Genomic DNA, 23,957 nt, shown 5'->3' on the forward strand with positions numbered 1-23,957 from the left:
AGGGGATAAGGGTGGGAAGTGTTTTTTAAAAGTTTATATATTTTTTAATTTAAAAAAAAAATTATTTAGAAAATTTAAATATAATTTACAATTTTACAAATTATTGTAGGAGCGGGATGTTGGGTTATAGGGGATAAGGGTGGAAAGTGTTTAAAAAATGTTTATATATTTTAGAATGTAATAAAAAATTAATGTAGAAATTTTAAATTTTATTTAGAAATTTAAAATTAATTTTAGGAGCGGGATGTTGGGTTATAGGGGATAAGGGTGGGAAGTGTTTTAAAAATGTTTATATATTTTTGAATGTTTTTTAAAAAAAAATTATAATTTTAAATGTAATTTAGAATTTTATTGTAAATTTTCGGAGTGGGATGTTGAGTTACAGGGGATAAGGGTGGGAAGTGTTGTTAAAAAAATATTTTAATTTGGAATATTTAATAAATTTAATTTGAAATTTGGAATAAAAATATATTTTTTCTATTATGTTTTAGGAGTGGGATGTTGGGTTATAGGGGATGAGGGTGGGAAGTGTTTTAAAAATTAAGATTTATTTAGGAATAATTTGTATACATAATTTAGAATATTAAAATAAAATTTCGAAAGTTATATTTAATTTTAGGAGTGGGATGTTGTGTTATGGGGATAAGGGTGTGGAGTTTTATAAAAATTTGTAAAATGTTGGTAATATTGTATAAGAAGTATGTATAAATTTTGATTTTAATTGTACAATATAAAATGTTTTGGGGGTTTTGGATGTTGGCTTATAGGGGATAAGGGTGGGGAGTGTTTTAAAAATGTATGTTAAATTAGTAATATTGAGTCATTTATATTAAAAAAAAAAATTTTATAATATAATATTTTGGGATAAATTTTAGATTGGGGAATTGGATTTGTAGAGGATAAGTGTGGGTATTTTATTATGTAAATTTTTTAATAATCATTAACACTAATTTTTTTTATATATTTATATATTTGTATTGCAATTACTGTAATTAAATACATATTGGAGTGGGAATATAAAATTAATTAAGATCAGTATACATTATTTAGTCTAATTAAATATATTTATGAGTGGGATTACTAAATTAATGAAGTGTAGTGTTTTGCACCTACCATAATTAAATATAGATTAGAGTGAGAATAGTAAAATAATTAAGTTCAGTGTCCAGCACTTATTTTAATTAAATATAGATTGGAGTGGGAATAGTAAATTAATTAAGTTCATTGTCCAGCACCTACTGTAATTTAATATAGGTTGGAGTGAGGATAGTACATTAATTAAGTTCAGTGTCCAGCACTTATCTTAATTAAATATAGACTGGAGTGGGAATAGTAAATTTATTCAGTTCAGCGTCCAGCACATACTATAATTAAATATAGGTTGGAGTGAGAATAGTGAATTAATTAAGTTCAGTGTCCAGCAGTTATCTTAATTTAATATAGACTGGAGTGGGAATAGTAAATTAATTTAGTTCAGTGTCCAGCACCTACCCTAATTTAATATAGGTTGGAGTGAGAATAGAAAATTAATTATGTTCAGTGTTCAGCACTTATCTTAATTAAGGTGCCGATCACGATCCGGTAAAAAATTCCCCCGTGCGACTCGTATCGGGTCTTTTTACCGTACGAATCGTACAAGTGCCGTACGAACTGGCAATCACGATTCGCATGGTAAAAAGTCCATACGAACCGCACTGGGAATCATTCCCCACACGTCCTCGGGTCGGAAAATGTGTCCGACACGTCCTCGGACGATGTACCTTACAAACGTGAAAAACCCAAGTCCGACCGAGGAATCACGATCCATCCCGTGCGTCCGAGGTTACAACCGTAAGGAAAAAACACCGTCCGCACCGAACTCCTACAGCAACCATGGAGACATGTGCCCGCATACGCGCCCAACACTCCCCCCAGCCCCCGTACGTCTGACACGTACCCCCCGTATATGTAGACCCCCACCCGTCTAGGTACACCCCAGTACGTTCCAGTCGAACCCCCACCCCAGTACGTGTCGTACCCCCGTGTACCTACACCCCAGTACGTGCGAGCCACACCCCCACCCCAGTACGTGTCATAGCCCCGTCTACCCACACCCCAGTACGTTCCAGTCGAACCCCCACCCCAGTACGTGTCGTACCCCCCGTGTACCTACACCCCAGTACGTGCGAGCCATACCCCCACCCCAGTACGTGTCATAGCCCCGTCTACCCACACCCCAGTACGTTCCAGTCGAACCCCCACCTCAGTACGTGTCGTACCCCCCGTGTACCTACACCCCAGTACGTGCGAGCCACACCCCCACCCCAGTACGTGTCATAGCCCCGTCAACCCACACCCCAGTACGTTCCAGTCGAACCCCCACCCCAGTACGTGTCGTACCCCCCGTGTACCTACACCCCAGTACGTGCGAGCCACACCCCCACCCCAGTACGTGTCATAGCCCCGTCTACCCACACCCCAGTACGTTCCAGTCGAACCCCCACCCCAGTACGTGTCGTACCCCCCGTGTACCTACACCCCAGTACGTGCGAGCCACACCCCCACCCCAGTACGTGTCGTACCACCGTCAATGTACACCCCCCCACCCCAGTACGTGTCGTACCACCGTCAATGTACACCCCCCCACCCCTGTACGTGTCGTACCACCGTCAATGTACACCCCCCCACCCCTGTACGTGTCGTACCACCGTCCATGTACACCCCAGTACGTTCCAGTCGTACCCCCACCCCAGTACGTGTCGTACCACCGTCAATGTACACCCCCCCACCCCAGTACGTGTCGTACCACCGTCCATGTACACCCCAGTACGTTCCAGTCGTACCCCCACCCCAGTACGTGTCGTACCACCGTCAATGTACACCCCCCCACCCCAGTACGTGTCGTACCACCGTCAATGTACACCCCCCCACCCCTGTACGTGTCGTACCACCGTCCATGTACACCCCAGTACGTTCCAGTCGTACCCCCACCCCAGTACGTGTCGTACCACCGTCAATGTACACCCCCCCACCCCAGTACGTGTCGTACCACCGTCCATGTACACCCCAGTACGTTCCAGTCGTACCCCCACCCCAGTACGTGTCGTACCACCGTCAATGTACACCCCCCCACCCCAGTACGTGTCGTACCACCGTCAATGTACACCCCCCCACCCCAGTACGTGTCGTACCACCGTCCATGTACACCCCAGTACGTTCCAGTCGTACCCCCACCCCAGTACGTGTCGTACCACCGTCAATGTACACCCCCCCACCCCAGTACGTGTCGTACCACCGTCAATGTACACCCCCCCACCCCTGTACGTGTCGTACCACCGTCCATGTACACCCCAGTACGTTCCAGTCGTACCCCCACCCCAGTACGTGTCGTACCACCGTCAATGTACACCCCCCCACCCCAGTACGTGTCGTACCACCGTCCATGTACACCCCAGTACGTTCCAGTCGTACCCCCACCCCAGTACGTGTCGTACCCCCGTGTACCTACACCCCAGTACGTGCGAGCCACACCCCCACCCCAGTACGTGTCATAGCCCCGTCTACCCACACCCCAGTACGTTCCAGTCGTACCCCCACCCCAGTACGTGTCGTACCACCGTCAATGTACACCCCCCCACCCCAGTACGTGTCGTACCACCGTCCATGTACACCCCCCCACCCCTGTACGTGTCGTACCACCGTCCATGTACACCCCAGTACGTTCCAGTCGTACCCCCACCCCAGTACGTGTCGTACCACCGTCAATGTACACCCCCCCACCCCAGTACGTGTCGTACCACCGTCAATGTACACCCCCCCACCCCTGTACGTGTCGTACCACCGTCCATGTACACCCCAGTACGTTCCAGTCGTACCCCCACCCCAGTACGTGTCGTACCACCGTCAATGTACACCCCCCCACCCCAGTACGTGTCGTACCACCGTCCATGTACACCCCAGTACGTTCCAGTCGTACCCCCACCCCAGTACGTGTCGTACCACCGTCAATGTACACCCCCCCACCCCAGTACGTGTCGTACCACCGTCAATGTACACCCCCCCACCCCAGTACGTGTCGTACCACCGTCCATGTACACCCCAGTACGTTCCAGTCGTACCCCCACCCCAGTACGTGTCGTACCACCGTCAATGTACACCCCCCCACCCCAGTACGTGTCGTACCACCGTCAATGTACACCCCCCCACCCCTGTACGTGTCGTACCACCGTCCATGTACACCCCAGTATGTTCCAGTCGTACCCCCACCCCAGTACGTGTCGTACCACCGTCAATGTACACCCCCCCACCCCAGTACGTGTCGTACCACCGTCCATGTACACCCCAGTACGTTCCAGTCGTACCCCCACCCCAGTACGTGTCGTACCCCCCGTGTACCTACACCCCAGTACGTGCGAGCCACACCCCCACCCCAGTACGTGTCATAGCCCCGTCTACCCACACCCCAGTACGTTCCAGTCGTACCCCCACCCCAGTACGTGTCGTACCACCGTCAATGTACACCCCCCCACCCCAGTACGTGTCGTACCACCGTCCATGTACACCCCCCCACCCCTGTACGTGTCGTACCACCGTCCATGTACACCCCAGTACGTTCCAGTCGTACCCCCACCCCAGTACGTGTTGTACCACCGTCAATGTACACCCCCCCACCCCAGTACGTGTCGTACCACCGTCCATGTACACCCCAGTACGTTCCAGTCGTACCCCCACCCCAGTACGTGTCGTACCACCGTCAATGTACACCCCCCCACCCCAGTACGTGTCGTACCACCGTCAATGTACACCCCCCCACCCCAGTACGTGTCGTACCACCGTCCATGTACACCCCCCCACCCCTGTACGTGTCGTACCACCGTCCATGTACACCCCAGTACGTTCCAGTCGTACCCCCACCCCAGTACGTTCCTGGCGCACCCCCAACACAACCTCCTAAGTACGGAGCGCACCCCATGCCCCAACATCACAACCGCATGTACGAGTCGTACAAAGCCACACACAAGGACATAATCGTACAACCAAATGGCCCATGTACACACCGTACACACGCTCAAAACGCACGTACACAACAAGGACAAAACAAAACAACACAAGAATACACCATTCGAAAGGCACACAGCCACTAAACATGGCCAACAACCACTAAAATAACACAATCACTGACCTGCAACTGTCAAAAACAAACAGAGGCCCAATACACCACCACTCCTTATAACACACCCACCCAAAATTCAAACACTGCCACACCCACCCATGGACCAATGAAAAGGGCCCACACACACAAACCATGAGCCTTTGCAACAGACCCACTGCTGCCAGACACCACAGAACCAGACTACAAGCTACACCACATCTTACACTTGCACACCTTCACACGACCACCCTCACAAACACCCTCTCATCACATTCACACACACACACAACCATCCACACCCCCCCCCAACATCCACCCCCCCCCACACCCACACCATCCCCACCCACACCCCTCACCATGCCCACTACCAAGAATCCAAAGTTCAGTCACCGAGAGTTGGAGGTCCTTGTTGATCAAATCCTCAGAGTCGAGCCACAGATCTTTGGAACATTGGTCAGAAGCACCAGCCAGGCAGCCAAAACAGCCATGTGGCAGACCATCGTCGATGCTGTGAATGCTGTTGCGGACACCAGGAGGACCAAGCAGGATTGCCAGAACAGGTGGTACGATCTGCGGAGGAGGGTCAGAGCCAAGAGACAGGAGGAACACGACCAGGCCAACGCCACCGGAGGAGGGCCCTCCCGCAGAGCCGTACAGTACCATCCCTGGGAGGAGAGGGTGATGGCCATACTGCCGGTGGAGGCAGTTGAAGGAGTAGAAGGACTCCGAGACCCGGGTGAGTACACAAACAACGCACCTCACATGGGGGGAACTGCAACCACAACCAAAATTAATAACAGGCACGCAACCACCACAAGCCATCGCATTACTCAACCACACTCCATGAGCAGGCACATGCCACTGCTGCCACCATGCCCCATGCACCCAGCTGGACAATGTCAAGTCACAGGCCACAGAAGACAACAACACATGACACGGTAACCCGGATGGCGGGAGGCTGGGCACCAAGAATCACATAGTGCGACTCCAAAGCAGACAACAATGCCCTCTGCCCATATGGCCTAGGTCACAGCCAGACAAACACTGTGTCCCAACACAGGAATGACTTGCCAGCAAATGGCGGACGCCTTGCATCAACACATGGGGGTGAAGGCACTGTTTTGCACATGCCAGCAGCTAATGAACAGCCAACAGTGTGAAAGAGTGACAGCACACACCACCACAGCAGCAGCGCACAGACACACAGCAGACAAAATGGGTGCCTGGAGATCAGAAACAAACTCACATCAACAGGCCAAGGGCCACTCAAAGATCTGCTAACAGTGTGTGCCCAGGAAGCTGGGCCAAGGTGACAGAGGGTGACACACGGAGGGAGGGAGAGGGGGACACAGAGGGAGGGAGAGGGGGACTGAGAGGGAGGGAGACGGACAGAGGGAGGTGGCTGACACACAGAGGGAGGGAGAGGGGGACAGAGAGGGAGGGAGAGGGGGACAGAGAGGGAGGGAGACACAGGAAGATGGACACAGGGAGGAGGCTGACACACAGAGGGAGGGAGAGGGGGACAGAGAGGGAGGGAGAGGGGGACAGAGAGGGAGGGAGACGGACAGAGGGAGGAGGCTGACACACAGAGGGAGGGAGAGGGGGACAGAGAGGGAGGGAGAGGGGGACAGAGAGGGAGGGAGACACAGGAAGATGGACACAGGGAGGAGGCTGACACACAGAGGGAGGGAGAGGGGGACAGAGAGGGAGGGAGAGGGGGACAGAGAGGGAGGGAGACGGACAGAGGGAGGAGGCTGACACACAGAGGGAGGGAGAGGGGGACAGAGAGGGAGGGAGAGGGGGACAGAGAGGGAGGGAGACACAGGAAGATGGACACAGGGAGGAGGCTGACACACAGAGGGAGGGAGAGGGGGACAGAGAGGGAGGGAGACACAGGAAGATGGACACAGGGAGGAGGCTGACACACAGAGGGAGGGAGAGGGGGACAGAGAGGGAGGGAGAGGGGGACAGAGAAGGAGGGAGACACAGGGAGAGCAAATCAGTCCTGTGGTGTGTGGGAATGTCTGCTCGTCAGCAGGTGGACTGCGTGCATGTAGACAAGGGTGGCCAGTGCCAGAACCCCCCCTCTTCATCATGGCAAAACGCAGGGCCATGTCACAACCTGTACACGAGCACAAGGACAGCCACCTGCATCATATAAGTGTGTGGATCCACTCCATGTGCACATGTACAGTGCTACAAGGAAGGCGCAAATGCATGGCTCGCCACACATGCACACTCCACTGCTGACTGCAGTCACACTTGACGCAGCAAGTAAGACTGTGCCACACATAGTTAAAGGGGCCAAATTGGTGCCCAAGGGACACACACATGCACAAGTGCACTGTGAGTGGAATGCAAGACAGATCCTAATTCCAAGAGGAAATGTGCCAACTTTGTAACGGATGAAACATGGATGTTGCATGGATCAAAATTAACATTTTCTCTCTCACACACAGGTCAATGTCGTGCTGCACCCCCCAACACTGGGGGGGAACACTCACAGGACCCGGATCTGCAGGAGACCGATCCCACCGGCAGCGACCACTCCCACCACTCTGCGGACGACCCCGACCGACCTGGCCCCTCTGGTGTCCAACCACCTGCAGCACCTGCGTCAGGTACAACCGTGCCAACCACCACCCCCACTCCTGCCACATCCCAGGAGACACCCAGGATCCCTGCCCCAACACCACAATGCAGCCAGGCTCGCCAGGAGGGACACGGTGTCCCGGGCACCCAGGAGGAGGCAGGCGACAACGCCAATGCCACCCCTCAGGGGTCCCGGAGACCCGATGTGCCCACAAGTGCAGGCCAGACGCAAGTGGGCAGGGGTGGTGGGAGTGGAGGACGGCGGAGGCGCGAGCCTGACCAGTTGGCTGGGGATCCGGTATTTTCCCATGTCCGTAACATCCTGGACTCATACCGGCAGGACACCACGGGCATGGCCCAGGTTGTGTCCGTCCTCGAGGGGATCAAGGTCCAGCAGGCCCAGCAACATGCGGAGCTAATAGCCTGTCTACAGGTACACCAACGGAGGATGGAGGACAGACAGGCTGAGCAAGTGACGGCGTCCCAGGGGATTCACGCTGAACTCCGTCGGATGGCCGACACCATGGCCGACCCTCCCTGTGCCAGAAGGCGGAGAACATCACCACCCACAGGGAGGGATCATGAGGAGGAGGAGGAAACATCCGACGGAGCATCCCAGACGTCGTCACGGCCTGCTGCTGAGGTTCCCCGCAGGAAGCCGGGTCGTCCACGGAAAGGACCGTGAGGGTGGCTGCTACATCACCATCTCCCAGGACACCTGGCCTGGCACCTGGCCCACTGGAGCAACAGCATCACAGCATCAAGAGACATTCTCTGCCACATGGCCCTGCTGGTCACTGGCTGACCAATGTTGACAAAGACTGTGGCATGGACTCTGAGGATTTCCAATGGCAAGGACACCAACTCCCCTACTGAACTTTGGATTCCCTAATCCCGGAAAGCCCCTCACTTTGTCCCCCCCCCCCCAATAATAAATCACACTATTAAGAGTAGATGCCTGCTGGTAGCATTATTACCTAACATGTGTCTTGTACAGTCTAAACATGCCTGAGTCATCTGTTCACTTCAACCATCCACACCCTGGGGCCTGAGTCTGGCACAGGACACATGGGTCACAGTTCATTAGGCAAGACAGACATGGAGCACCATACACACCCGTGATGGTCAGAAGCAGCTGAGGGGGTGGCCGAACAACCGTGCTGACAGACACATTGAGTACAGCAACAGTCATGCGCAGAGGTCAGGGATCCTGGCCCGTGTCCTGGGGGGCACCCAGGTATGTGTAGACAGGTGGCAGAACCATGTCCTGCAAGCTTGAGTCCGGTGGATGCAGAGAATGGGGTCATGGACAACGTTGGATGCATGGGGATGGCACATGTCACAATACCCACACAGTCATGGACATCATGCCCAATACACAGTCTCAGCACACACACACAGCTTGCATCTTGCCACTCGACACATTGACACATAGCCACAATCAGGGAATACCATGCCAGACATGCAGGATGCACCGTGCCAACACACCAGCATTGACTGAGAAGAGGCACCTTGGAGGCATAGGGACACCTTTAATAGTCATGTTTTTGGGATTGCAGAGGCAACTTGAAGTACACATGAACACATCATGTGGAGTAACATGTGGCTCCAACACTGGCACCCCCCTTCTGCAGCACAAATGCGTGATAGCCATGGAACTGGCACACAAGTGTCGGCTAACAGCTAAATACCCACAGCTGCTCACGGAGAGACTGCCATACACCATACATCCGCTGATGTGGAAGTCCCACGCCATGTCAAGACAATGTTAACCGTATGTGTCCGAGGGCAGTGTCACACACATTGATGCCATCATCACAATCCACTATCCCATCACTGATGACTGACAACCAGGCAGCCCATCTATTCAGGTGTACCCAGCTGCATGTCGTGTCCCATGGGGATGCCACATGTCTGCAGAGGAACCAAACCCCGACCGGGGCAGTGTGCACACATCGTGAACAACTGCCACACCCAATACACCCCAGATGCATCCCTTACCCCATGGAGACTTCCAAACGTGTCCGTGCCTGTAACGCTGAGTCAGCCCACGATGTCATGTCCATGAGGAATAGCAGTGCCACAACAATGCAACCAGCAAACGGCATGCGCAGGTACCTGGGGAAGAGAGACACACAAGAAGTCAGCCACAAAAAGCACAGCCACTTGCATGTGCAGTTACTCGACACATGTATGGATGACAACATGCTAGGTCACAATTATGACTGGGGAAATACTACCATCACTGCCACCATCACTCCAGTGACACACCCACACACACCTCTGACCCACGTGCCATACATGCAGGTGGAGACACACATCACAACGCATGCCACACGGGGACCAATGCGTGCACACTCAGACCCTGGTACTCACCACTAAGCAAAGAAGTCGCGTATGAGCCGAGTCCGGATGTCCTCTTGCGGCTCCACATCCTCCACATCACTAGCCCCATTGCCAAGCCCTTCGTCCTCCACGGGTGGATGGTCCTCGTCATGTTGATTCAGGATGAGTGGCACAGCTCTTTCAACTGCCATGTTGTGCAGCATGCAGCAGACCATGAAGATCTTGCAGACCTTCGCCGGGGCATAAGGGAGTGCACCGCCGGTCTTGTGGAGGCACCGGAATCGGCTCTTCAGCATGCCAAACGTCCTCTCTATCACTCGCCTTGTCCGGCCATGGGCGGTGTTATAGCGGAGCTGGGCCGGCGTGATGGGGTTGCGGAGAGGTGTCAGCAGCCAAGGCATGTTGGGATAGCCAGCGTCCCCTACATGGGAAGCACATGGACATCGTTAGAACTGGTGTAGCGGTCGTGCTGGTCGGCTATACAGAATACAGGACAGACAGACTGTACCCACCAACAACACATGCCCGTTCGTTGCGCAGCTGCATCATCATATCAGGCATCCCGCTACGCCTCATGATGTAGGCATCGTGTGCTGATCCTGGGAAACGAGCACAGACATGTGAAATCACCATATTGGACAGACACACCACAAGGGCATTGATGGAGTGGTAGTGCTTCCGATTGCGGTACGCCACCTCCCGTGCGTGTGGTGGTACCAAACCTACATGTGTCCCATCTATGGACCCAATGACATGGGGCATCCCTCCCAGGGCATAGAATCCACGCTTGACCTCAGTCATCTGTTCAGGGGTTGGGAACTTGATGAAGTCATCCAGGTGAATCAACATGGCCTCCAAGAAATCATGCAGCACACCGCTGAACATGCTCTGGGACATGCCACCAACATGAGCTATGGTATTTTGGAAGGTACCCGTGGCAAGGAAATGTAGGGCAGCCATTACCTTCAGCTGGGGTGTCAGTGCCGTAGGATACCTGTGCTGCGGTTGCAGGTGTGGTGCCAGTCTCGCCGTCAGCTCCAGAATCAACGGTTGGGTGAAGCGGTAGAGCCGGATCCTGTCATTCTCCTGCATGGTGGCCAAGTCTGGAATTCTTCGGGCAACAGGAGGCGCTCTGCAGTAATTTGGAAGTGACAAGGAAGAGTGAGTGCACTACGAGAACAACTCATGTCTAATGAGCACATGTAAATCTGGCAATACACACATGCCACATAGGGAGTCAGGCATGTGCTACATGCCCAGGACACGTATGGATGCAAGGTGACACTCCTTCCAAGACCCAGCTACACACGGTGATTGAGAACCTCCCCATGCCACGCCATGGAAATAGCTGTGTCCCAGTGCAAGTGCACTGCCCGACGCAAGACAGGAGTGACATACACCCACACATCAGCAGAAGTGTGATGCCGATTGCAGAGACTGGTAGCGGAACACTTGAGCCACAGGTCACATGACATTACACTAGTCCAGCCCACACACCTTGCCATGAAGGTGCACATGTCATGACTCACCACACATTCCTTGTGAGTTTGCTGACATGGCCTTGTCACGCCACTCCGTGTCCCATGCATACATGTGCACCTCACATCCGATAACACATGTGGCATGGTGTTGGGAACAGTGTGCAATGACAATCTACACACAGCCACATGTTGGTTGCTGCAACGGCTGCAGCTTTTGAGGGTGCTACAACATCAACCTGATGTAAATCCCGGACACATATATGGCATAGTCACATTGTGCACTGTGGGTAGTGACAAGTCATGTGTCATGACCCCTGTACCGGGCATCATGGGACACTTCCGTGTGTTGGTGTCCGTGCCATGCCAGTGACGCTCACCCCAAGTGCGCAGTCCCACATGCACACATGTCAAAGGAGTCAAGGGCATGCCTGGCACACATTGCACCCTCACACAGTACACATGTACACATCTCATCATACATCTGGTGCCTTCTCCACTCAGGAGGCATGTTCCACATCACAGCCTGTGACACCTGTGCCCCACACATGTAGTAATGCACAGACGATGCCTTGATGTCCATTCCTGGACAAGTATGTCCATCCATGGACAAGTATGTCCGCCCTATTCCTACATGTGTGTCGCCTATCACCACAGTGATGTGTAAAAACCGCCGTACTGCTGCTGAGAGGGCCTGTGCATGTTCCCAAATCACTGTGGGAGTGCTGCCGTATGTGTACCCATCGTGATGGCGAGCGTACAGGCATTTGTACGGTCCGTAGCACTACGGGTACGCATACGCGTGCAGACCCATAGTGATAGTGAGCGTAGATGCGTGTGTACGTTCCGTACCACTACGGGTACGCATACGCGTGCAGACCCATAGTGATAGTGAGCGTAGATGCGTGTGTACGGCCCTATCACTATGGGTCTGCACGCGTATGCGTACCCGTAGTGGTACGGACCGTACACACGCATGTACGCTCTATATCACTATGGGTCTGCACGCGTATGCGTACTCGTAGTGATAGAGAGCGTAGATGCGAGTGTACGGTCCGTACCACTACGGGTACGCATACGCGTGCAGACCCATAGTGATAGAGAGCGTAGATGCGAGTGTACGGTCCGTACCACTACGGGTACGCATACGCGTGCAGACCCATAGTGATAGAGAGCGTAGATGCGAGTGTACGGTCCGTACCACTACGGGTACGCATACGCGTGCAGACCCATAGTGATAGTGAGCGTAGATGCGTGTGTACGGCCCTATCACTATGGGTCTGCACGCGTATGCGTACTCGTAGTGATAGAGAGCGTAGATGCGAGTGTACGGTCCATACCACTACGGGTACGCATACGCGTGCAGACCCATAGTGATAGAGAGCGTAGATGCGAGTGTACGGTCCGTACCACTACGGGTACGCATACGCGTGCAGACCCATAGTGATAGAGAGCGTAGATGCGAGTGTACGGTCCGTACCACTACGGGTACGCATACGCGTGCAGACCCATAGTGATAGTGAGCGTAGATGCGTGTGTACGGCCCTATCACTATGGGTCTGCACGCGTATGCGTACCCGTAGTGGTACGGACCGTACACTCGCATCTACGCTCTCTATCACTATGGGTCTGCACGCGTATGCGTACCCGTAGTGGTACGGACCGTACACTCGCATCTACGCTCACTATCACTACGAGTACGCATACGCGTGCAGACCCATAGTGATATAGAGCGTACATGCGTGTGTACGGTCCGTACCACTACGGGTACGCATACGCGTGCAGACCCATAGTGATGGAGAGCGTAGGCATGCATGTACGGGCCGTTGCCATGCATTTGGGGTGCCCTAGGGCCCCCAAACGCACCGTACCTGTGTGTGATGCTCCAAATTACATAGGGGACAAGTATTAAGGCCTACATGCATGCTGGTTGTCATGGAGACCAAGTTCAAAATTCGAAATTGTTCTGGAAGGTGCACAGCAGAAGTCAGTTGGAATTCTTCTACTTTGTTGCAATGTGTTTGTGGGGCTGACATCATGCAGGAGAATGAAACCGATAGAGAACCCACAGACTGCTAGGTTTGAAGGGATTGGTGGAAACATAGGATGCAAATGTGAGTGACCAATCACTCTGTACTCCTGTGCATGAGACTGGGCAGAAGGGCACATATAAGGCAGCCAGGTCCCATGAGGGAGCACTTGCCTGCACATCTTTGCATTCGTCGACCCAGCTGCTGCTACTGATTCCCTGGAACCATGTCAAGGGCTGTGGAGAGGACACAGCCATTCACCCTGGAGGAGAACATGGCTCTGCTGGATGTGATCCTCCCACAGTACTCCATGCTGTATGGGCGACCAGGGTATCAGGTGAGTGCATAGGCCACTGCCACAGACTGTCCCTATGTTGTGACTGTGACTTCTGCCATTGCGTCCAGGTGTAACACACATGCCATGTACTGTTGGGGGGGTCCCAGGGGGGTGTGCCTGATGTCTCCCAGCAGTGCCCTGAGACAGGAGGGGTGGGGGCCTATCACTCACAGCAGTGCCCTGAGACAGGAGGGGTGGGGGCCTATCACTCACAGCAGTGCCCTGAGACAGGAGGGGTGTGTGCAGAGTCCTCCCAGCAGTGCCCTGAGACAGGAGGGGTGGGGGCCTATCACTCACAGCAGTGCCCTGAGACAGGAGGGGTGGGGGCCTATCACTCACAGCAGTGCCCTGAGACAGGAGGGGTGGGGGCCTATCACTCACAGCAGTGCCCTGAGACAGGAGGGGTGGGGGCCTATCACTCACAGCAGTGCCCTGAGACAGGAGGGGTGGGTGTGATGCACAGTGTGAGCCTTGATCATTGATTGTGACATTGCCATCATTCCACCTGTGTACCCACTGTGGCACGTACTGCTTTTTCCCTCACCAGGGGATGATGTCCCTATGACAAAGGTGCAATGCGTTGGCTGCATGACATGCCTTGTTGTAACCAGCTAATTTGTACCCATATGTCTCTCTGTGACATGTGGCTGGTGTATTGATGTGGTGTCACTTGTTCCTCCTCACAGGTAGGCGCCACTGCCAAGGAGCAGATCTGGCTGACCGCCGTCAGTGCCGTGAGGGGTGTGGATGGTCGGAGGCGGAGCCTGCCCCAGGTGAGGAAACGCTGGCAGGATATCCGGTGCTGGACGCGGAGGATTGCACGGCTCCTGCTGGGGGACTCACCTGAGAGCCACAAGAACCGCGGCCGCCGCCGTCTGAGCCACCTCCACAGGCGTGTGCTGCCGGTGGTCTTTCCAGACCTGGAGAGGCGCTTACAGGCGATGCAGCAGCCGGAAGGGGGTAGGTACATGTGTGTTTGTTGTGTGTCACCGGCATTTGTAAGGGCACAGTAGCATGAATTCACTGGCAGGGTTTAAAGGTGCTGTGCAGATCCTGTTTGCCCCAGTATAGCGCTGTGCCCCTGCCACCCTTCCCCTCCTTGCAATGTGTTCCCTGGTCTGTGTGTAGTCACTCCTTCACAAGGTAATGTAGGCTGGCGCTTTGTCCACGAGAACAATGACTGTAGCATCATGTGTGGGGGTGGTGTGTAACAGGTTGTGGGACCTTGCCTGTGCACTGTCAAGTTCACTGCATGTGGGTTCCATGTCAGTTGGCACTGATGCTGACTCCAGACATGGGAGTTGGTCTCTCATGTGTCATGCCTTACAGCGCGCATGTCCTATGTAGTGGCCTGTGACATGATGTGCATGAGTGTGCGATACACATAGTGCAGGGATGGTGACGTGTGTTGCAGTCATTACCATTCAGTAGCATGTAGTTGCGTGCCCACTACTGTCCCCTGGGGCACCTTTTCCTCAGTGGTGTATGTGTCATCATAAACGTGGCCAATCTCAGTGTCTACAGCGTAGGTTGTGCTCTGTGCCATTGTCCCCTGTCACCATGTATATAGACGTGCTATTTTGTACAGGTGTCCACTGTGCAGCCTGACCTGATTGTCCTTCTTCATACTCACAGTTGCCAGTGCCTGTGTGTCTTGTTATACTCATCTGAGGATGGGCACTGGTACCTCATTATTTGTACAGGCGCACCTTGGCTGTTTGGCGTCCAATCTTGCTTTTTGCCTGCCCCTGTGTGTATCACCCAGACTATGAGATGTTGGTGCCACCTGTGTCTCAACAATTTGCCTCGTGTAGGGTCTTGTTGGGGCGGGCAATGCCTATGTGTTAAATCCTGATTTCCACTTGCTGGGTCTGGGCAGTGTGTGATGTGTCTGGACACACACGCAATGTGCAGTGACCGAGTCATGTTGTGCATGTTTTCAGCATTACCTATGCAGCATGTGTCTCAAGTTCATGGATATGGTCCCTGGTCATCGGTATTTTCGCCAACGCTGTGTGGTGCAGATGCAGTGCTGGATTGTCCCCAGGGCCTGGGTGCTATGTCAGACTCCGTTTCCTGTGTTTAGCTATTGTCTCATGCTCTCCATGGTATTTCAGTGGCATGGTGGCTCAACCAACTGTGTGTTTCATGCCCTACATCGGTACCCTGTTCAGTAGATGTTAGGGATCTTCCTTTTCAGGCCATGCAATGTTACCTATGTAGATTGGACTCATGTGACAGATGTGTACAGGTGTCTGATTAATTTCTGTCTCTCCACCCTGCCCACAGCATCGTCGGGGGACACAGAGGGAGACATGGACACAGACCAGGCGGAGGGACCGAGCACCAGTGCCAGCCGTGACATCGGGTCTGGCACATCGAGTGGGACAGAGGCGGAGGAGAGTGTGGCCGAGGACCTGTCGACTGGCACATCAGACTACGAAGCTGACAGGTCCGAGGACGATGTCTCCGAGTGGGCGGAGGCTGCACCAGCAGCTGACAGCGGAACAACACCTCGCACCGCCCCCTCAGTTTCCACCAGCCGCCTCCCACTTGCTCGTGTCCCTTCCCAGCGTGCCCGGTCACAGCATGTCTCCTTCCTGCCAGGCACCGCACCCCCTGCCCCTGTCTCCACTGCTGCCGCCAATGCAGAGTCTGTGGACATCCAGCGGCAACTGCAGGTTGGTCAGGCTGCGATCCTTAATGTCCTCCATGCCCACGGCAAAACCCTCACCAACATCGAGGCTTTCTTGGAGGGCATTCATTCATCGCAGGCTGACCAACGCAACTTGCTGAGGTCCATAGACTCCACACTGACTGCAGCAGTGGGTCTCCTGCAGCGCGACCTCCCCCCACCTACCCCTGCCCCATCCACACTTCCCACTCCCATGCCTGTCCCACGTACACCCAGACGTCGGCATGCACCCACATCAACGGACACGGGCACCACACCAGCAGGGAAGGTCCACCGCACTCCTCCTGACACGCACACACAGGGTGAGGTAGGCACACCCACTGGGTCGGGGGGCAAACGTGTGACACGCAGCCATAGTGGGAGTCCGCATTCTACCCAGTCCACTCCCTCCAAATCCCCTCCCCTCAGCTCTCCTGGCCACATCTCCCCCAAGGACTCCTTCATGGCCGCTCTGTCCCTGAGCCCCACAGTTACACCACCACGCAAGCGGTCAAGGAGGTCCCCGGTCAGGGTGGTTGAGTCTCCCCCCCTGTCTCCACCCTCCCCCGGTGGCGCTGCGACCCATCCCTCTGACCCCCCCCCCCCTCCTTGGGGCCTGAGGTCCCTTCGGGTGCAGGGGACTCCCTGGAGGACCTTGCAAAGGTGTGTAGTGCCATCCTGGCCTCCGCCTTTGGCACTGACCCACCCCCTGTGGTGGAGTCCTCCATCCCTGCACCCACAACGCCGCCCCTTTGCCCTGATGTCCCTGCGGTGCCTGTTGCTTCCCCCCCCCTGATGCCCTCACCAGTGTGGAAGACGATGCCATTTGACTGTGCAGGCAAGGTAGGGGACACGCATCCCACTGTGTCCCCCATCCAGCTGAGAATCATTGACTGCCCTATGGGCTTTGTGAAGATTGAACTGCCTGCGATCCACGGACATTGTGCTCATGCTGAATAAAGCTTACTTTTGTTTTCATTATCACACTACTGCTATGCTGGTATTGGTGTTGGTGGGGCTGCTACATGGTTTTGGGTGGTGTGTAAGGGTTTGGGTGTGTGGGATATGTAGTAGTGTACTGCTCATTGGTGGGACCCTGTGATCTGTGTGCCATCACAAGGTGTTGGCTAACTTTCTTTGTTCATGTAAGCAGTTACTGCATGGTGCACTTGTCCCAGGGTGTATTCCTTCCTCTGTGTACCCAGCTTTCTTCCCTGCAGGGTGTTCCCAATGTTTAGCGCAGAGCTGTGTCTACATGAGCTGTGTGTGTGACGGAGCCCTTCTACTTTGGCCATGCATGCAGGGCCATGTCTCCACCTGCAACAATCGTGGCATCCTTGGTGATCACTGTACTTGTGTGTGGAGTCTGTTGACATGAGTTCATGGGGACATGTTCCCTTGTAGCCAGTATGCATGTGGATAATTCTGGCCTCACACACATGTGTTACACCCCTCCTGTCTCAGGGCACTGCTGGGAGGACTCCACACCCACCCCTCCTGTCTCAGGGCACTGCTGGGAGTGATAGGCACCCACCCCTCCTGTCTCAGGGCACTGCTGGGAGGGCTCTGCACACACCCCTCCTGTCTCAGGGCACTGCTGGGAGTGATAGGCACCCACCCCTCCTGTCTCAGGGCACTGCTGGGAGGACTCTGCACACACCCCTCCTGTCTCAGGGCACTGCTGGGAGGACTCTGCACCCACCCCTCCTGTCTCAGGGCACTGCTGGGAGGACTCTGCACACACCCCTCCTGTCTCAGGGCACTGCTGGGAGGACTCTGCACACACCCCTCCTGTCTCAGGGCACTGCTGGGAGGACTCTGCACACACCCCTCCTGTCTCAGGGCACTGCTGGAAGTGATAGGCACCCACCCCTCCTGTCTCAGGGCACTGCTGGGAGGACTCTGCACACACCCCTCCTGTCTCAGGGCACTGCTGGGAGTGATAGGCACCCACCCCTCCTGTCTCAGGGCACTGCTGGGAGGACTCTGCACCCACCCCTCCTGTCTCAGGGCACTGCTGGGAGGACTCTGCACACACCCCTCCTGTCTCAGGGCACTGCTGGGAGTGATAGGCACCCACCCCTCCTGTCTCAGGGCACTGCTGGGAGGACTCTGCACCCACCCCTCCTGTCTCAGGGCACTGCTGGGAGGACTCTGCACACACCCCTCCTGTCTCAGGGCACTGCTGGGAGGACTCTGCACACACCCCTCCTGTCTCAGGGCACTGCTGGGAGTGATAGGCACCCACCCCTCCTGTCTCAGGGCACTGCTGGGTGGACTCTGCACACACACCTCCGATTTCAGGATATGTACGCTTGGCACATACACGGTGGGGGTACGCTCAATGCATTCGAGGTGAGGGTACGAGTCTACTGACACTGGTGTGGTGGGGGTACGCTCCGTACGTCCGCGGGTGGGGGTACGGGTCATACTGACACTGTTGGCATGGGGGGTACGCTCCTTGCATACGCGGGTGGGGGTACGGGTCGTACTTACACTGTTGGGCTGGGGGGTACGCTCCTTGCATTCGCGGGTGGGGGTACGGGTCGAACTTACACTGTTGGGGTGGGGGTACGCTCCGTACGTCCGCGGGTGGGGGTACGGGTCGTACTTACACTGTTGGGCTGGGGGGTACGCTCCTTGCATTCGCGGGTGGGGGTACGGGTCTTACTTACACTGTTGGGCTGGGGGGTACGCTCCTTGCATTCGCGGGTGGGGGTACGGGTCGTACTGACACTGTTGGCATGGGGGTACGCTCCTTGCATACGCGGGTGGGGGTACGGGTCGAACTTACACTGTTGGGGTGGGGGTACGCTCCGTACGTCCGCGGGTGGGGGTACGGGTCGTACTTACACTGTTGGGCTGGGGGGTACACTCCTTGCATTCGCGGGTGGGGGTACGGGTCTTACTTACACTGTTGGGCTGGGGGGTACGCTCCTTGCATTCGCGGGTGGGGGTACGGGTCGTACTTACACTGTTGGGCTGGGGGGTACGCTCCTTGCATTCGCGGGTGGGGGTACGGGTCGTACTTACACTGTTGGGCTGGGGGGTACGCTCCTTGCATTAGCGGGTGGGGGTACGGGTCGTACTTACACTGTTGGGCTGGGGGGTACGCTCCTTGCATTCGTGGGTGGGGGTTCGAGTCGTACTTACACTGTTGGGCTGGGGGGTACGCTCCTTGCATTAGCGGGTGGGGGTACGGGTCGTACTTACACTGTTGGGCTGGGGGGTACGCTCCTTGCATTCGTGGGTGGGGGTTCGAGTCGTACTTACACTGTTGGGCTGGGGGGTACGCTCCTTGCATTAGCGGGTGGGGGTACGGGTCGTACTTACACTGTTGGGCTGGGGGGTACGCTCCTTGCATTCGTGGGTGGGGGTTCGAGTCGTACTTACACTGTTGGGCTGGGGGGTACGCTCCTTGCATTCGCGGGTGGGGGTACGGGTCTTACTTACACTGTTGGGCTGGGGGGTACGCTCCTTGCATTCGCGGGTGGGGGTACGGGTCTTACTTACACTGTTGGGCTGGGGGGTACGCTCCTTGCATTCGCGGGTGGGGGTACGGGTCGTACTTACACTGTTGGGCTGGGGGGTACGCTCCTTGCATTCGTGGGTGGGGGTTCGAGTCGTACTTACACTGTTGGGCTGGGGGGTACGCTCCTTGCATTCGTGGGTGGGGGTTCGAGTCGTACTTACACTGTTGGCATGGGGGGTACGCTCCATGCATACGCGGGTGAGGGTACGGGTCGAACTTACACTGTTGGGGTGGGGGTACGCTCCGTACGTCCGCGGGTGGGGGTACGGGTCGTACTTGCACTGTTGGGCTGGGGGGTACGCTCCTTGCATACGGGGTGGGGGTAGGGTCCGTACATACCCGTCCCCACGCTATGTGATGTTTGTGCTGCCCGTACCCAGGCCTTTGCCACGTGGGTGCGATCCGTCCCGCCATTGTTGGGGTGACGTGTGTGGGCGTGGTCCGACTCGTACCCACGCTCTTCAGGCGTGGGTACGGGACGTACCTGTCTGGTTATGTTGCCGGTTCGCGTGGTGACGGACTTCCGTTGTGGCGGTCGCTGGCTTATCAGGACACGCCCCCACCCCCTCGTGGTGACCAGGGCATGGGAGTCAGGTATGTCCAGGCCATGTGTGGTGTGTGACTTATGTGGTTGTTTTGTGGCCTGCCCTGGTCGTGCCACCCCCACCCCACCCCACTTTCCCCCCTCCCTTAGTTATTCTGACCTTCTGCGGCATCTGCGTCGTAACCTGTAGAGGAGGTGTACTGCTATGAGGGCAGGGATGACTCGTATGTTCGGGTCCATGTCTGTCCGTCGCGTACTGGTGCTCCTTGCTCGTGTCGTCCTGTCGCGTACGGGTCCTCCTTGATCGCGTCGTCCTGTCGCGTACGGGTCCTCCTTGGTGGCGTCGTCCTGTGTGTCCGTCATGTACTGGTCCTCCTTGTTCGCGTCGTCGTCTGTCCGTCGCGTACTGGTGGTCCTTGTTCGCGTCGTCCTGATTTCCCGGCAGTTTTTGGCTGCCGCAAAATATTCACCGTGCGGGGTGACGTCGGTGCGAATCGTGATTCCTGGGTCGTGAATGGCTGGCTGCGAGCGTCCCGACGTCAGGTCGGCGCTTTCCCGGATCGCATTGGTAGGAGTTTTTTTGTTCGGTCGGGCTTTTTTACGATTCGTACGGTAATGGTGTACCCGTGCGAATCGTAATTCCTTGTTTGTGAAAATTGACGACCGGGTACGCGTCGGGCGGAGATTGTGCTCCGTCCGACGGTTCGTACCCGGTTTTTGCAGGATCGTGATCGGCACCTAAATATAGACTGGAGTGGGAATAGTAAATTTATTAAGTTCAGTGTCCAGCACCTACTCTAATTTAATATAGGTTGGAGTGAGAATAGTAAATTAATTATGTTCAGTGTCCAGCACTTATCTTAATTAAATATAGACTGGAGTGGGAATAGTAAATTATTTAACTTCAGTGTCCAGCACCTACCCTAATTAAATATAGGTTGGAGTGAGAATACTAAATTAATTAAGTTCAGTGTCCAGCACTTATCTTAATTAAATATAGACTGGAGTGGGAATAGTAAATTAATTCAGTTCAGTCTCCAGCACCTACTCTAATTTAATATAGGTTGGAGTGAGAATAGTAAATTAATTAACTTCTGTGTCCAGCACTTATCTTAATTAAATATAGATTGGAGTGGGAATAGTAAATTAATTAAGTTCATTGTCCAGCACCTACTGTAATTTAATATAGGTTGGAGTGAGGATAGTAAATTAATTAAGTTCAGTGTCCAGCACTTATCTTAATTAAATATAGACTGGAGTGGGAATAGTAAATTTATTCAGTTCAGTGTCCAGCACCTACCCTAATTTAATATAGGTTGGAGTGAGAATAGTAAATTTATTAAGTTCAGTGTCCAGCACTTATCTTAATTTAATATAGACTGGAGTGGGAATAGTAAATTAATTTAGTTCAGTGTCCAGCACATACCCTAATTTAATATAGGTTGGAGTGAGAATAGTAAATTAATTAAGTTCTGTGTCCAGCACTTATCTTAATTAAATATAGACTGGAGTGGGAATAGTAAATTTATTGAGTTCAGTCTCCAGCACCTACTCTAATTTAATATAGGTTGGAGTGAGAATAGTAAATTAATTAAGTTCTGTGTCCAGCACTTATCTTAATTAAATATAGACTGGAGTGGGAATAGTAAATTTATTAAGTTCAGTGTCCAGCACCTACTCTAATTTAATATAGGTTGGAGTGAGAATAGTAAATTAATTATGTTCAGTGTCCAGCACTTTTCTTAATTAAATATAGACTGGAGTGGGAATAGTAAATTTATTAAGTTCAGTGTCCAGCACCTACCCTAATTAAATATAGGTTGGAGTGAGAATAGTAAATTAATTAAGTTCAGTGTCCAGCACTTATATTAATTAAATATAGACTGGAGTGGGAATAGTAAATTAATTCAGTTCAGTCTCCAGCACCTACTCTAATTTAATATAGGTTGGAGTGAGAATAGTAAATTAATTAAGTTCTGTGTCCAGCACTTATCTTAATTAAATATAGACTGGAGTGGGAATAGTAAATTAATTAAGTTCAGTGTCCAGCACCTACTCTAATTTAATATAGGTTGGAGTGAGAATAGTAAATTATTTATGTTCAGTGTCCAGCACTTATCTTAATTAAATATAGACTGGAGTGGGAATAGTAAATTTATTAAGTTCAGTGTCCAGCACCTACCCTAATTTAATATAGTTTGGAGTGAGAATAGTAAATTAATTATGTTTAGTGTCCAGCACTTATCTTAATTAAATATAGACTGGAGTGGTAATAGTAAATTTATTAAGTTCAGTGTCCAGCACCTACCCTAATTAAATATAGGTTGGAGTGAGGATAGTAAATTAATTAAGTTCAGTGTCCAGTACTTATCTTAATTAAATATAGACTGGAGTGGGAATAGTAAATTAATTCAGTTCAGTTTGTAGTGGGAGTAGTATGTTAATTAAGTTTGATAAATAGCAATTATTATAATTAAATATAGAGTTGAATAGGAACAGTTAAATTAATTTGTTTTACTTTACTATAAATCTGTAGATTTTAGTTTTGGTTGGATAAAAGATAGAAGTTATATCAGAATGCAAATTCTAAATTTTTGTATAAAATAGTAGAAAGGAAAATAATATTTGTTTTATAGTTGTTGGAATGTATATTAATTACAGAGAAAATATTGTTTATTATTACACATTTTATAAGAATTAAATCATTGAAATAAACATGTAATTAAATAATTAATATTTAATATTTGTATTATTGTAATATTTTTTTATAATGGATATATTTTTGTTTAATGTATATTTTGGACATTAATATATGAACAGACAAAAATATAAAAAATAAAAATATATGATGTTTATAGCTGTTTAATATTTTTAAATTTATATTGTGTACTCTCAATATTTTTAGACTTTATTTGAATTCATAAGAAATTGTATGTTTTGAAATATATGTTAAATATATTTTAATTATTAATATTTATATTAGATAATTAATATTGAAAATGTTTATATTTTAGAATATTTCTTTTAAATTTTAGTTTTGGTATGTCGTAGATACAATATATTAATGATATCATGTTCATACATTTTTTTTGTTAATTTATACAGTGTTATTATATTAGTAAATATATGTTTTTTTATTATATTTATTTTTATAAGTTAAATAATTTTCACATATATAAAATAAATAGGTATTCTTTTTGAGTATTTTATTGTACTGTTTTACTCATTTTTAAAGTAATGTGTAATGTTAAATAAATAGTTAGGCCATTTATTGGTATTATTTGAGTTGTTAT

Source organism: Triturus cristatus, chromosome 10 (assembly GCF_964204655.1).
Source record: "Triturus cristatus chromosome 10, aTriCri1.1, whole genome shotgun sequence".
NCBI classification, from domain to species: Eukaryota; Metazoa; Chordata; class Amphibia; order Caudata; family Salamandridae; genus Triturus; species Triturus cristatus.